Below are 15,876 nucleotides of genomic sequence, written 5' to 3'. Positions count from 1 at the left end.
GAACAGAAGATTTTTTTTTTTTTTTTTTACTTTAACATTTTTAACTGTTTTGTTACTTATGATTTAGATGTAAAGTATTAAATGCCGGAAAAATATAAGACCTTACTCTTTGTAAACAACAACCGAATTTGGTCAGCTTGAAAAATCTCCATTCCAGTAACCATCCTAAGCTAGTAATTCTAGTTACAACGGAGAGTTAACTGCCAAAATTTTTAAAATACTAATTTTATGAAGAATAATAGAAAAATATTTTTATTCAGAAAAAAATTTATTTAATTAATTTTATGTAAGAAAATATTTTTATCCGGCATTCACTTACAGTGCAAATATCCATATTTGCTGGTGTATGTGAGAAATAATGGTATTTATCATTATTCGACCTCTCAACGACAAGTTTTTTTTTTTTTTTTTTGTCGGCATTCATGTGAGAATATCGACATATGCGTGAATCCGGTCGCATACATGCGTCTTCGAAAAACTGGTTTCATTCCTTTATGGGGGGAGGTAAAGTAAAATATTCGGAAAAAAAAGATTAAATCCTTTATGGGGGGAGGGAAAGTAAAATATTCGAAAATTTCTATTTTACAATATTTATAATAATGGTTTTTAAATGAATTATTATTTAAAGTATGGTTAAAATCAGTTTCATTTTAAACAAGAGTAATGATAATATTTTGTACATCTTATCAATTCTGTCATGTATCATTCCTTTTCTTGTGTTCCCTTTCCAGAATCAATTACAACCTTCTGTTTAACGGGAGGGGTCCAATTTCACTACGCCTTTTTATCGCTTTAAATGGCGGCTTTTCAAGTTTGGTCTAAACAATAGGAATATTGTGGTGGTTAGCCGAATCGGCAATGTTGACTCGGCTTGACAATCAGTTTTAAATGAGCAATTACTGCTCCTTTTGACTTTGTACCTGGCACCGTCCAATTCGAACGATGTATTTGGAAGAGTATGCTGGAATGATTAGCGGTGATGCGATGCTGTGTTCTTTCACCGGTTGTCAGTGAAACTTTTTTTTAATGAGTTCAGCTAACTGTAAAAATGATGTGGTTGTCACGTCTATTTCCACATTTGCCTGAAGTCGTTCGGATTTGATATCAGTTGTATAACGGCAGAGTAAGGAGTGGGCAAAAATATACAGAATACAAAAGGTATCTAGAAGACGATATTTTTGCTTCTTTTAAGACTGAATGTGACAAATAAGGTTGAAGAAGATGTAAAATATATGTTACGGAGCTATTTATCTTCAATAAATCAATATGATGGGAGTTAAAACAGAAGAGAAATTTGAATAAAAAACACAATCTGCTGGTTTCGTTTGCTACGAAGTATTAAAATATAAAATGTCAAATATCTTTAAAAAGCATTTTTAATCAAATATATTATTTTAAAAATTAAAATTTTAAGTACTCTGAGCGACGTATTTTTTAAAAAGTTTATATGGTTTCGTTTCCTAATCCTGCAAAAATGTATTTGGAACAAAACAGAGTATGATTTCGTAATTTCAGTTAAATTTAGTTAATTTTTTAGAACTATTTTTGCATACACTCACTTCATAAAAATTTTACGCTTCTCTGATCTGAAATGGACAATCTAAAAGAACTCTCAACTTAAGATGCATATCTAGTTTCCTTTTAATATTTAACATGCATTTCCATTATCAATTTTATATAATTTTCTCAAAAATGAAGGAACCTAAAAGTTTCAAACATCTCATTTCAATCTAATGAGAAAGACGTTTTGAAAAAAAAAATCAGTAAAAATGCATTTTATTCCTCTAAGCCCTTCAAATATTAATTTAAATGAACAAAAAAATTTACAATTCTATTTTAGTTGAATATAAGCGAATGTTTTTGTGATGAAATTTTATATTTTTGAAGAGCAAAGATAATGTATGTATTTATATTTCTCCTCTTCTTCTTCTTCTTTTTTTTTGCTAATTTCAATATTTGCTGTCCCCTTAAGGTTGACAGTTTAAATATTACCTCGCTGGTATGGCGTGAATATTTGGAAAAGATGTATTCGTTCAATTATCGTCTGCGTCATCTGATCAGATTTTTTTAAAAATATTCCTTTGTCCTTCCCCAAAAGCTATAAACTATCTTCTTTCTTGAAATCTAAAAACATCAAGTAGATTTTAAGACAGAGTTACTTAAGCTACAACTTTGCTTAGTTATAATACTTTTCGTAATATTACGTAACGACTGGAAAAAAATTTTAAACGTTATTTAGACCCTGTTTAACTAATCAGGATCACAAAAATGTCTTCAAACCCCCTGGCCATAAAACGCTAGCAGTTGGCAATGACCGGAGCATTTACTTATTTAAATAACTTTCTTTTTTAAACACATTTTTCTCTTAAAACACAAGTTCAACTGTATTCAGAATAAATGAAATATCAGATGTGTGCCAAAATGTTAAAAATGTTCATTGAAATATTTGAATGGTGCGATTTTTTTACTTTGCTGAAACTTATAAGTTACGTATGCAATATTATGCTGACTACTCACCATAAACTAAAAAAAAAATCATCTAAAAATATGAATTTGTATAAAAAAGCTTTGAAGCAACGAGAAGACGGATTTGGAAAGAACATCATCCTTTCGAACCATGATCAGATGACGATTGCGACCCCTGAATGAAGTTGCCCGCTCTTAAATATATTACTAATCGACACATTTATACCGCTGATGAATTTGATACAAAATGCATCTTTTCGCTGTCATTCGCTTTTTTAAGGGTCATTTTGAATGATTGCCTTTATATGGACACGGATGGGCAGACATATTTCCGGCGAATCCATTTCCTTTCAATTTGATAGTTAAAGGCAATGTATGAAATGATGTGTGTAATGTCTAAGAAAATAACGATCATTCTCATTTCTCTTCCCCTATTTTTTTATTCAAAAGACATTTTATTTCATGTCAAGAAATAAAAATCAGCAAAAGTATGACAATGTTTTAGAATATTCCATAAGTTTCATAGTTTTAACTTGATTTACTGGCATCGATTTTCAAACTTTAATCGAGGAAAAATAAATTCTGTCGCAGCTGGGGCTAGAATCGATTTATTGCAAAGCTATCTTAGCTGCTTCATCAGTGATCAGGCGATCACCAGCGAGCATGCATTTCATTAATCGAGCGATGTGGAGTGACCCTCTCTAAAATAAATATTAGAATAGAACCAGTTTCACGCAATGAAACTGTTGAATTTTACCGCAAGAATGTTCGCACAAGTCATTAAATCTCCAAACAGAAGGATACCACATTGGTTTACTTTCCATTCATTTGATTAAAAATAACATTAAGATTAATAAGTTAAGACAGATTTATTATTTCACTAATGTTTTTTTTTATTTATTTTTTTATTTTTAATATTTCCTTCTTTTTACTTCCTCGTATCAAATCTCTGGGTCAGAAAAACACATTTTTAGAAAATGTATCTCTATCTTGGCGGGAAACAAGAGCGTTTAGAACACCTTCATTGGAGAGTAAGCGACAAAGTTTTTTAGAGAATACTGCTATTTGTTATTTTTGAAAATATTCCACTCTGACATCCAGGCGGCCCAAGTGTGAGAAAGCTCAAATAATGACAAACTAATAATAAAGTTATAAAAATTATAAAATAGCGTTTGTTAACGAGTGTACACAAATATACAAAATTGTGGACTTTTAAATCATCTCGAAAAGTAAAGACCCTTGACTGTAAAATTCCATCTTCAGGATTGTAAAAAAAAAACTTAAAATGTATATAAAATAATGTGTTTATAATTTTAAACATGCTTTTATTAGATTAATAAATTATAGAATTTTTTGACAGGGTGGATACTGAATCAAGATGAATTCAAGATGAATTTCACATCGATAATTATGGTATGAAAATATTAGAAGCGTGCGTTGTTCGTCAGAATGCAGAATCAATTAACACTTCAGGAAGAAATGGGAACATATCGGACCATGAAACAATTCGAGTTAAATAAGTATGCCAAAAAATAGGACACGTTTCTACTTGGTAAAGAATTTAATGTTATTTTCTTTCTCTGTGTCTTGGAACGAAATTTAAGATGAGAAAACTTTTAGGCGTCATAAAAGGCCACTTGTCCTCCCATTCATTTGAAAGCATTCATTGCGCAACTTTTTTTGACTCTCCTTTTTCTCCCATAGTTCTGCATATTTTATGCTGAGCTAATAAAAGAAAGAAAATCATGTATCCAATTTGAATTTCTTCTCTTAGATAATGACAAGGCAAATTTTTTATCCAAATTTCCTATTTTGAACGCAAATTAAATTTTATTTGTCTATTTATCTCCATTCTTCAGTAATCGCACTCATATATATGCGGACGAGAGAAAGTTTAGGGTAAGTCTACAATTTTACCTGTTGGGTTATTAAATTGAAAATTCAATCATAAAAATTCATTTTTTCTCTCAATTTAGTCTTTTACTTATGATAATTATGAACACATATTGCAAGGTTTTATATTAAGAATACACTATAATAATCTGTTAACTTTTATTTATGATATGTATTTTCAATTTATATAAATGCATTGTTAATTTCTGAACAATAGCTATTTTATACGTGGTGTCTGATCTATTGAGGGTTGTTTATAATCTACGGCCAAGCCCATTCACTTCGCTTTATAATGGAGTACATCGGATTCAGCGTTTAAATCTAGAAAACAATTCATGCATGAAAAACAGTATAAAAACATCTGCGCATTAATGCCTTATTGCGGTGAAAAAAATATTTATTACAGTTTTCAGTTGAATTTTACCGAAAAATTAATCTACATCTTCGTACCATTCCTTAAGTATTATTTTAAAATTAAAAATTAAATAAATAAATAAAACGTCGAAATGATGCACCGTCTTGAATGATGAATGAGATGCACCACCCGAGTGCAAAGGGTTAAACGAATAAGTGTTCTCGCGGAGATGATACGAACGAATGAGGCGTGCTTTCGTATAATGGCGCACGTAATGCACACAATGTCAATTAATTATTTTATGCACATTCTAGGTGTCGAATTTCAGTGCCAAGTACGATGATCGGTTAGTGTTTCACTAAAAATTTTCAGCATCATAGTATTTCAGAATGATGTGTAGTAATTCCAGTTCAGAAATGCCTTACGGCACCAAGGAGACATGCAGAATGACATGCAAATGTTTCTTTCATCATTTTCATGATGATGCGATGTCAGGATTCGCAACTAAACAATTGCAGATGTTTTTCGCTTTTTACTCAGATCTCTAGTCTATGTAAGGTGTCTTTTACAATCAATGATGCTGTTAAGAAATCTTATGACCATCTTCGAGTTAAAAAACACGAACTTATGATTTTGTCACCTGATACCACATAAAGTTACTTTTCTATCTCTAGACAACATTCTTCTCACTAAAGATACTGGATTTCTAAAATAAAATTTTAAAAATGCGAAATTCACGATACACATAATGAGAAATTTTATTTCGCATTCTGCATATCGCGAAAATTATAATAATGTACATATGCATGGATTCCCATTGCATTCTATCAAACATCATTTTCCGATTAGTCTATCATTAACAAACGCACAGTTCTATTTGAAGAACTCTCAAACTTAGATTGAAATCTTCAAATTTATGAAAAACAATTGTCGAATTTCATTCTCTTAGAAGATCGTGGGTTTTTTATTCATTATGTTTAAAGACAAACAAATAGCAGTGGCGTACGATAGTAAATGGGCAAGGGTCATTTTCCCCTCTTTTCGTCATACAAATGTTGAACAAATGTAAAGTATGCCATTTAATAATTTATTCCCTCCTTCAATGCATTTCATTTTGAAAAGTAACACAAACGTGCTAATCTTTTCTTTCCCAGTTACCCCCCCCCCCAATATTAATGTCCGAAGCATCTATAACCTCGCTGCCTCCAAGTCGCTCGCCACTGAACATATCAGCAGATAGACACGATTAGATGTAAGTTTGCCTGAACTTAGGAAAATTTAAAAATAAGATTCTTACAGGTTTCGAAGCGAATTTATTAATTGTTATGTTCTTCGTATATAGCGACATACATAAATGGCATGCATTTTATCCTTTAAAATCTTATTTCTGTAGGAAATTCGAAACCAAACTCACGCATGACTTATTTTACTCTACTAAAATTACATAAATATTGCTTTATTTAATTAATTATACCTTAATATGCGTCTTGAAATTAATATATATATATATATGCATTTGTTAACCTGAATTCTTCACCTACAGTCAATGAAAATTTTAAAACTTTTTATAGAGTTAAGAACTGATTTTAAAAATTAATCTCTTAGGCTCATTACAAATCATCAATTAAATGAGTTTAGTTGTTATTTTTTCTTGCAGATGGCAGCACGTAATTATCGAAACTTTCCATACCAAATTCGTTACCTTTGACTTGCACCACTATCGATATAGCGATAACATCTTTGCTCAAACATTGAAATAGTTGCAAAATAGTAATGTGGAGGCTATTTTAAATCGGTTTCGTGCAACCAGATAATGGGAAGGGTTGCTGATAATGAGCTACTTTTACTTATCCTTACACTCTTGTTGGGTTTTGTCACGCAATTTTACGATTGTTTACCTTAAGTTGGCCTCACTTTAATTGCCCTATTTCTTATTTTCTTTTTTCTATTTTGTTGTATGAGTGAAATAGTGGCTTGGGTTTTAGCTCAATTTTCTTTTGTGCTATATCCCGTCCTGTTGTGATTAATTTAGCCAGTATTTGTTCGTTGCTGTCAATTACATTGCTTATCGCTACGTGCCATTTCAAAAAAAAAAAAAAAAAATCCAAGGTTATTTTTGATTAAATGGGTAGTTTTAAACGTTTTTGATGTGTTTTAGAATAAGCATACCATTAGTCATACTTTGTTCATGCGAAATAGTTTATTTCAGGGCTTATCGCTACGTGCCTTGGTTACAAATGAAATCCGTAATTGGTTCGCATCATTTACATTTCAAAGCAGAATACTATTTTTAAAATAACGAAAAATGAATGCATCGCCTGCTTTTGTTGTTTATTTGGCTTCGTTTGTTGCTAGAATAAGAAGAGAGATAAAGTATTAAATGTTAATTTGAAACTCATGTTATTAGACTGCATTGCTCACAATTTCTATGTTCTGAGATAATATATTAACTATACTCAACTTGTTTTCCCTTTGACGTATAAATTTTTTTTAAAAAATTATAAAATTTCTAAGGGGTAATTTATTCTTGAATTAAAGAGAAAAGATGAAACAGCTTCAAAAATATATTTTTTGTTGGTTTACTAAAAGGTAAACGATAATTATTTTTTATGAAAAAGGCTAAAATCGGTATCATACTATAAAAGGCACCTACTAGAAATATTCCAACCAAATTGGAACTTTAAAAGCATTCAAATTTTGTTTATATATTATTCATTATAGTTTATATATCCTTATCTTATCATTTTCAACAACTCACGCATCACATATTAATCTCCTTATTTTTCAAAGCGAGTGCGCATGCGTATTATAATTTCAATTTAACCAGGTCCTTTAAATTAATTATTTCTAGTTAACTTAATTCACAATTCTTTTTAAACTTCTGAATTGCGTGCGTTTTTTCCTACCTTTAAGTTTTTACGCGTTCCTAAAATAAATATTAAATTTTAGAGAGTCCCTTTTTGAAATTGTATAATTTCTGCGTTGTAATGAGTTTTTATTCTCTTTTTCTCTTTGCTTCAGAGTCGGAATGTATTGCTGCCTGATAATGACTTTAAGAAATAACTCAAACACACCGGAAAATGGAGCATTTCCTTAACATCATGAAGCTATTTTTTGAAAAATTCATCGTCCACTTCTTTTCCCTGAATATATATATATATTTATATATAATATATATCAACATACGCATACACACACGCACTTTATTGTTAGGTATTAAGTATTTATACATTCATTATTCTAAATATAATGACAATTTCGACACATTAAAAATATTCATTTAAAAAAAAAACTAAAAAATTGATGTTTTAAAAAATAGGTCTAATGCACTATACAATCTTTAAATCAGTTTTTCATACATTCCCTGCTAGAGAGCGCCAGTCATATGAATTCAGTTTTAATGAAATTTAAAGGATTACCGGTTATTGGAATTTGGATATTTTAAAATACGTGTTTTCATCGGAAACCCATACTGTATGAAATTTCAGAAATTTAGTGGATAAAAAAAAATGGAAAATAAGTTAAATGTTTTCATTTCCATTCTTTATATATGTATGTATAAAATGGCGCGATTAATTAATTTTAACTTTGAAGTAATTTAACTCATTTAATTTGGAACCACTTTTGAAACAATGAAGGCTCTACAGAGTAAATTTTTTGGGACGAGAAAATCCATTTCGAAACAGAGGGGAAAAAAAGAAAAAGAAAAAAGAAATAAAGAAAGGATTTGAATGTTAATATAAGAAATATAAATGACTTATAAGCTTCAAAATGATTCTGAAAGAATCAATGGTATTTATTATATCTAAGTTAACCATTCTTTAAAAATAGGATAATGCTATTAGGTTAACAAAATTCTTTCTATAAATCGCGTAGTTACGCAATTAATGTAACGAAATAGAATCAAGCCAGTGAAGAGATGAATCAAGTTTAATACATTACCACGCCTTCTACAGTGGCTAATTTCTTTCTCTACACTCTATCGTTTACGAAGTAAACAAAGTGAAAGTATTGGAATTTTCAAAAAATTTCGAAGTGAAGATTTGCACGAATCGTCATGTTTCAAACTTACAGGGTCATTATATTTTTGACAATATGACTGCCTGTCGAGAATATAACTCTAACCGTTTTGAACTAGACAGATGAATTTGTCCACTGAAACTCTATTTGAAGTGAGAAGATTTCTGCCAAAATTTGAATGAAATTCATTCAAAGAAAATTTGCCCGAATATAATTAATACGTTAATTACAAAACTAAATGAATAAAATTCGGTATGCAGATTTAACATTTTAAAATGTAGATATCTATCAAATTTGAAACCTAATCCATCAAGGCGTTGACATTCCGTGGGCCTGTGCTTTCAGAAGCTTTTAAAAACGATAAATCAAAACCGGATTGATTTAAATGCGTGGAATATGGTATGGATTTTGTGACTGCATTATAGTTTCCTGTCGTATCTAAATTTTAATCGGTTGAGAAAAAGGAGCTCAAAATGCACATTAGGTTTTCTGATGCCTATGCCAATGATGAACAGCCAAAAAAAATCGAAAAAAGTTCCATTCTATTATGCTATATCAGAATTATTGTTCGTAAAAGACATATGGTTAATAATACACAAATACATATATCAGAAAGTAAGCGAGAAAATTTTCAAAAGATTCGACCCGTTTATCCTTAGAAACACCTCCAAACCACCTTAGCTACCAAATGTTGTAAAAACCAAATTCAACATGACTGGGTTGGATCACTGATATTTGTTCTGGTAAAGTCTATGTAGTTGTAATTGTCCATTTAAATTTAGCTATTTATTCATAATTTTTAGAGGGTAAAATGGATGAAATTTTCACTCTTTTATTTATTTTGCTGTCCCTGTGTCATAACGACATACCCCAAATATTATTTCCATTAAAATTGTCTAACCATTTTAATTTGAAAATGTTGTAAGCTGCTATATAGTCTGAAAAATCTTGTAAAATGCTCTTTAGGGCAAACTGCCAGACCAAGAGCTGTAAAATTGAGCTTTAAGTTCAACGGTCTTTGTCAAAATTTTAATTAAATATTTAGTTTAAAATGAATCGTTGTTTTAATGTTGTTTTTCCATAGCTTTGGTGTACATTATTAACACTTCTTTCCGTGTGTATTTTTACACTTTTTTTCGATTTTAAGAATAAGATTTTCATTGACACACATTTTATTTTCATACTTTTTTTCTTTCATTTTAATTATTTTTTAAAATATTTTTTTCAATATGTTTTTTATAATAATATTAGTAATCATTTTAGTTGCTGGATTTATACTTCAAAATGCTTCGATTAGATCAAATATATTTTTGCCTGCATGATTATCACGCCATCGAGGGCAACTTTAAGCAATAGTCGAATCCATTACAAAGCATTATCATGCTACGATATGAATGAGAGGTAGGATTCTCCATTCGTCTCATTTTGTCTAGTTACCCAATTCTAGAACTCTCTTAATATGGCTAATATATCGCATGTTTTCTCATTTTTGGAAAACTATTACAACAAACCCGAGTTAAGGGAGTAGAATTGCTAGAAAGGGAATTAGCAAGCATAGATGGCGTGCGTCTCTATTAATAGGAGAGTGTCTACTAACACGTACATTATTCAACACTCACAGATGTTAGCGTGGCTTCAGGGTCTAAGGAATTAACGTACTTTTGAATTCGTACAGTATAGGATATGTAAATAAAATTATTTTTGTATAAAATCGATGCCAATCATAATCGCGCAAATGGCCAGTTGTCGATTGGCATGTGATTAAAACTGAACTTTTCGATCGGTCCACATCAGTATTTGGTGACTGACTTTCAATTTCTGGTACAGACCACGACAATCACCTGTAACTGGCAATATAAAATAAAAAAAAATACGTTTTATTAATAAATGGACCTAAATTTTCCTTATTAAAATATTTTAATGTGTTCCATTAAAAGACGATAAGTGCCTTGCGTGCGAGATGAATCTGAACATCGGTGGAGACAAACGAGAAGGAAGGCAATAGCGGCGTTCCCTTTACGTGCTCATAATACTAGAGTCCTTTCCAACACATACATGTCAGTTTACTTAGTTACAAATTAAATAGTATCCTCTTTTATTATCGGGGCCGCGGTGGCCTGGTGGTAAGGTCTCGGAGGGTTTCAGGTTCGTGACCTGATTCCACCGAAGAACCGTCGTGTAAGGGGGTCAGTTGCACGTTGAATCCGTCATGACCAAACGTCCTCCCGCTGGTGTGGTGTGGAGAGGGGGGTGCCAGCTTTGGTGCCGTCCTCGTCATCTGACCGCGGATCAAAATGACGAGGTCCGTCCCAAAATAGCCCTAGTGTTGCTTCAAAAGGGACGTTAATATAACCAAACCAAACCTCTTTTATTATCATACTCAAATGTTTTTTTCTATAAAATAGCTGTAGATTTGGCTATCTTACATGAAAAACTTGTATAAATTTAAAATGATTTGAATGATTTTGAAAAAAAGGATTGGTGTTTATATTTTCCCTCTTGTTTGTCTCTAAGGAACTCTGCTCCGTACAAGAAATTTAACCATTCGGGTATCAGATCTTGTGGTACCTATCCAGATCGGGTACCTATTCCAACATTATTACTTACGGTTTCATTTGTGCGGAATTTGAAAGAAATATAAAAAGCAGGACTTTTGCCACAGAAATGCACTTTATTAATCTCAACACCTCCAATAAAAGCAATCTATAGTTTCCACACATCAACGTACCAGGCAGTAACTGTGCAATACATTTTATTGAAATGTATTTATTTCACATAAATATACAGTGTTCTAACAGGAGATAATAATTTGCGTGCTGTTTCAAACACAGATCAGCACTTAGCGAACGAACATATCTTTCAAAAAACGGTCGACAAACAACCACAGAAGGGCTTTTGTTGTCTTAAGAATGTTCTTCAGCAGATGAAAATATGAATTTTACATGCAAGATGCTTCACCAAGACTGCTTGGATTGTGTAGAACAAGATTCCTATTTGGGAATACATATAAAATAGTCACAGAGCCAGACGCCGATGACGCATCATTCTCCAGAAAAAGGATGGAAAGTAAAATAGGACGCCATTCTGGAATAACGAAATGTATCTTTTTTTATTTGTTTTGACAGTGCAAAATGCTCCGATTATATGGCTGTCAAGATTCACTTATATGATTCCTGTGTCATCTTATTTTATGATCTGCATAGAGAAAGGTATATTCGTAAATAAGAAAAATCGATCGCAACATTTTCATCTGGATTAAAATATTTCTTTGAGTAGTGGCGAATCTGTACCCTTTTTCCAATTTGTGAAAATGTGTCCGTCTTTCCGTAAATTTGGTAACTAGCCAGTAACTTGGTAACAAAATAGCTAGTTGGATCGAAGTTAGTATGTGATCTTAACAACAAAATGACAAATTTCAAGCGACTTTTGGTGAAATTCGTCAAAGAGAAATATGTTTGTCCTAGAATATGCGAACGCAATAACTCTGAATGCCAGTGAAAGGAAATTTAGCAAAGGGTCAGGTCTCGGAATTATAGTTCTGCGTCAAATTTTAATCCATCCATGACAATTTTTAATGAGATACATTCGAAAGTATTGGAACGATAATGTGCCAAACGAAAAAAAAATAAAAGGTATTCTTGGCTTTAAGGTTGAAGACGTTTCGTATAAATAAAGGAGGAATTCGAAACACTTATCCGTTCTCCATTACATTACGAATGATGTTCTTTATTTGCAGCATTTGGTTTTGTAGCAGTCCCCCTCAGTCGTATTTGTACACATCATTCATTGACTCATAGATTTACTCTCACATTGTACGAAATCCAACTTAATGACCTTTAGTTGAACATTTGGTTAACGGTCACCTGGACAAATGACTGCTAGCTCATGGTAATGCCAAATCGAAAATGATTATTCTTTTTTGATAGGATGATTCCCTAGTTTTTTCCGTGAAATTTGATAATTATCATTTGAAAATTAGAGGAGCATGTTGAAAAATTTATTTCTTAACTTGATTTTAATTCTGTGTGATTCAGAATTAAAATCAAGTTAAGATTTTAATTCTGATTATGTTACATATGTTAAACAATATTTTGAGAATGTGATGAACAGTGGCGTACCTACGTAAAATGCCCACCAGGGCAAATATCAAAACAGCGGCCCTTCAGCCCTCTTTTATAAAATGACTTCAGTCCTCATATTCTTTCCTCCCTATCTTTCGATTCTTTTCAAATGAATACGGAGTTGAAGATTTAATGATGGCAAGTTCTCACAGGATCTTTTGAAATACATTACTGCTACAAAAAATGCATTTCAACAATTCGGGAACAAATTTCATCCGAATTAAATTTAAGAAAATAGTAAAACAAATTCAGCCGCCGTTGAAATATATAAAACGAATAAAATGCTAGTAAATTTTTTTTCTCTTTTATGAATAATAAAGAAACGAAATGTTCGGCTTGGTTACATTTCAAAAATTCAGGAATATTACTTTGAAGTAAAATGAATCAATCAGATTAAAATTTTGCAATTTTTTGGAAAATAAAACTAATAATTAGGTCGAAATTTTGCATGAAACTATTTTGAGTTTTTTTTTTTAAACCCAATTCTGCTCTGAAGTTTAAGGAAATTATGTAACGAAATTGTTCAATAAATTATTCAACACCAAATGCTTCAGAGCAATTTTATTGAGAGTATGAATTTCTCTAAGCAAACCAGTTTGTAAAACAGAGCTGCAACTCCGGCTGTAACTCGTTTTTAAGCGCAATTCTACGAGTCAAAAGTCTTTCAAGGTTCTCTTAGTTGTTTTTTTGTGAGGCGAATTTACAATGAAATATGCTCATTCTTCCCTCAATAACAGCAGGAATAACAAATTAATAATCCGTTGCCCGTCCATGCGATCTGTCATTACAGAAAAGTTCTTATTGCTTATAAATTCTGCATTTGGACACTATTATTATGAATGAAATTCATTTCTTCTTCTGATTTAATTTCCTCTTTGGCAGTTCTAAACAATATATTTTTAAAAAATAATCTCTATTTCGCTACTTGATAGATGTTTTCGGAAATTTGAAAAATGTACAGATAACTACATATATTTAGATATTAAAGCACTTCAATTTTGTTTTATAAAGGTTTTATCTTAAATTTGATATACAAAATTAACATTTTTAAAAATATTATTAATTTGTTCCATAATTTTGTGCCTCCTACTAATGGAGCCTAAAGCACTTTTCCTGCTTTCTCCTACCCAAGTTTCGGCACCGGTGATAAATACAAAATTTTAATATATGAATATTTCCGGTATGAATTACCACTCTTTAAATCAGTCATATCAATCAAACTGCGGCAAAAAAAAAGCAACAAATTTTTAGTACTGTAACCTTTCAAGTGCTTGAGTGTAAAAATATCAATATTTAAGTGATGTGTACGAATACTAGGATGCAAATCTTGCGAACAATCATTATTTAAATATTTTCATGGAAAATGCGCCACAGACGTAAAGCTCATTCATTAATTTTTAAACATCTCAAACCAGGAATATAAAAAACACGCTTTTTAAATAGTCTTGAACGAAGCATCTTGCATTTTAATGCAAGCAAGAAATTACTGTGTTCGTTATTAAAGTGTGTGAGTAAAATGCATCGTTATTGCTGAGAAGCTTGCGGTATGTTCAGTTTCTCATAATGTACAAAAATATCAGTGAAGAAGTAAATAATGGGTGAGAAAAATGGTATGCAAATTTTAATGTAATATACAGAAAACTTTTTCAAATATGTTTCTGAAATTCGAAACAAATTTGAAAATCGCTAATCCACAAACGAATAAAATTGCATGGAATATATAATACCTTCTTCATTCATTTTATTATCAGTTTCATCAAATTTTGTTGATGCACTTTCAATTTAGAATATTTGTGGTATTCGAAAATTAGAAAAGAAATGCTTGTTTGAATGTTGTCATTTAAGTTATAAATCTGTCGCACTAAATTTAAAACTTTTTGCAGTGTCTTTTGTTTTGCCGAATTAGTTGGATGATTTATTTTGCGGAAGACTTCTTCACTTATAAATAAATAGCTCTATGGAATGTTTTTTTAAGTAATGCGATTCGGGTTTTCAACAATTATGCATAATCCATTTACATACCATCTGCATCTGGTTTTAAATATATCAACATAATTTTCGTAAATCATGCAGTACATATTTACATTGAATAGGCAAGTAAAGTACAGAAGTAAGATAAAGGTATTTTTATATAATAATACGCTTTCAAAGCTCATTTTTTTTCTATTGTTAATTTCCTTAGAGAAAACAAATTTATTTGTGCCGTCATTTTTCTTAGAATAAGTGACACAATGAATGAATACGTAAAAACAAAAATTTAAGTTTTGCATTGTCAGCTTTATCTGAATCATTCGTCAGATATAAACAAAATTAAACTGTTATGATTTTGACTTCTTTCTTGCTGTTCCGAAATAATATATCTAGGTTCATATAATAAAGACTACTCAATAATTAGGATTGTAATAATTTTTGATTTTTTTATAATAATTTAATTAATAATACAATTATAAAATTAAATTCAAAACATCTTTCTGAATGGTTTAGATTCATGTATATTGATTTAGACATGCTTTGATAAAAAATAATCTCAAGTTGTGCGGTTAATATACCAATTAAACTGCTGAATTAAAAAACATTTTTTTTTTCGGCTGCTGATCTGAAAAATACAAAAGATTAAAAGATTTAAAAGAATTTCCATTCTTGATAATAACTCAATCATTCATTTAATATGTTTGTACGATATGAGCTAAAATGGATTCCTCATTTTCAAAGCTTTACTGTGCAACAAGAATTTGGTGTCTTTATTTGAAAGATCCATCTTTAAGATAATAAATACCATACATTTACTAAGTAACAAATTTTCAATATATATTCCCTTTATTATACGATATATCATTCCGTAATTAGCTGTTATCGCCCATGGCATGCTCTCAGTCAATGTTATAATTAGTAGCCTGCATCGAAAAAAATATTAAACAGCATTCGAAACTTGAACGAATTATTTAAAAACAATATGCAATTATTACACAAAAATTTCACAACAGAGCTTTGAAATCGAAGTGATCCTTTTGATTCATACAA

This window comes from Argiope bruennichi, chromosome 11 (genome assembly GCF_947563725.1).
Source record: "Argiope bruennichi chromosome 11, qqArgBrue1.1, whole genome shotgun sequence".
Taxonomy (NCBI): domain Eukaryota; kingdom Metazoa; phylum Arthropoda; class Arachnida; order Araneae; family Araneidae; genus Argiope; species Argiope bruennichi.
The sequence above is the reverse complement of the archived record's forward strand: the minus strand, read 5'-3'. Positions refer to the sequence as shown.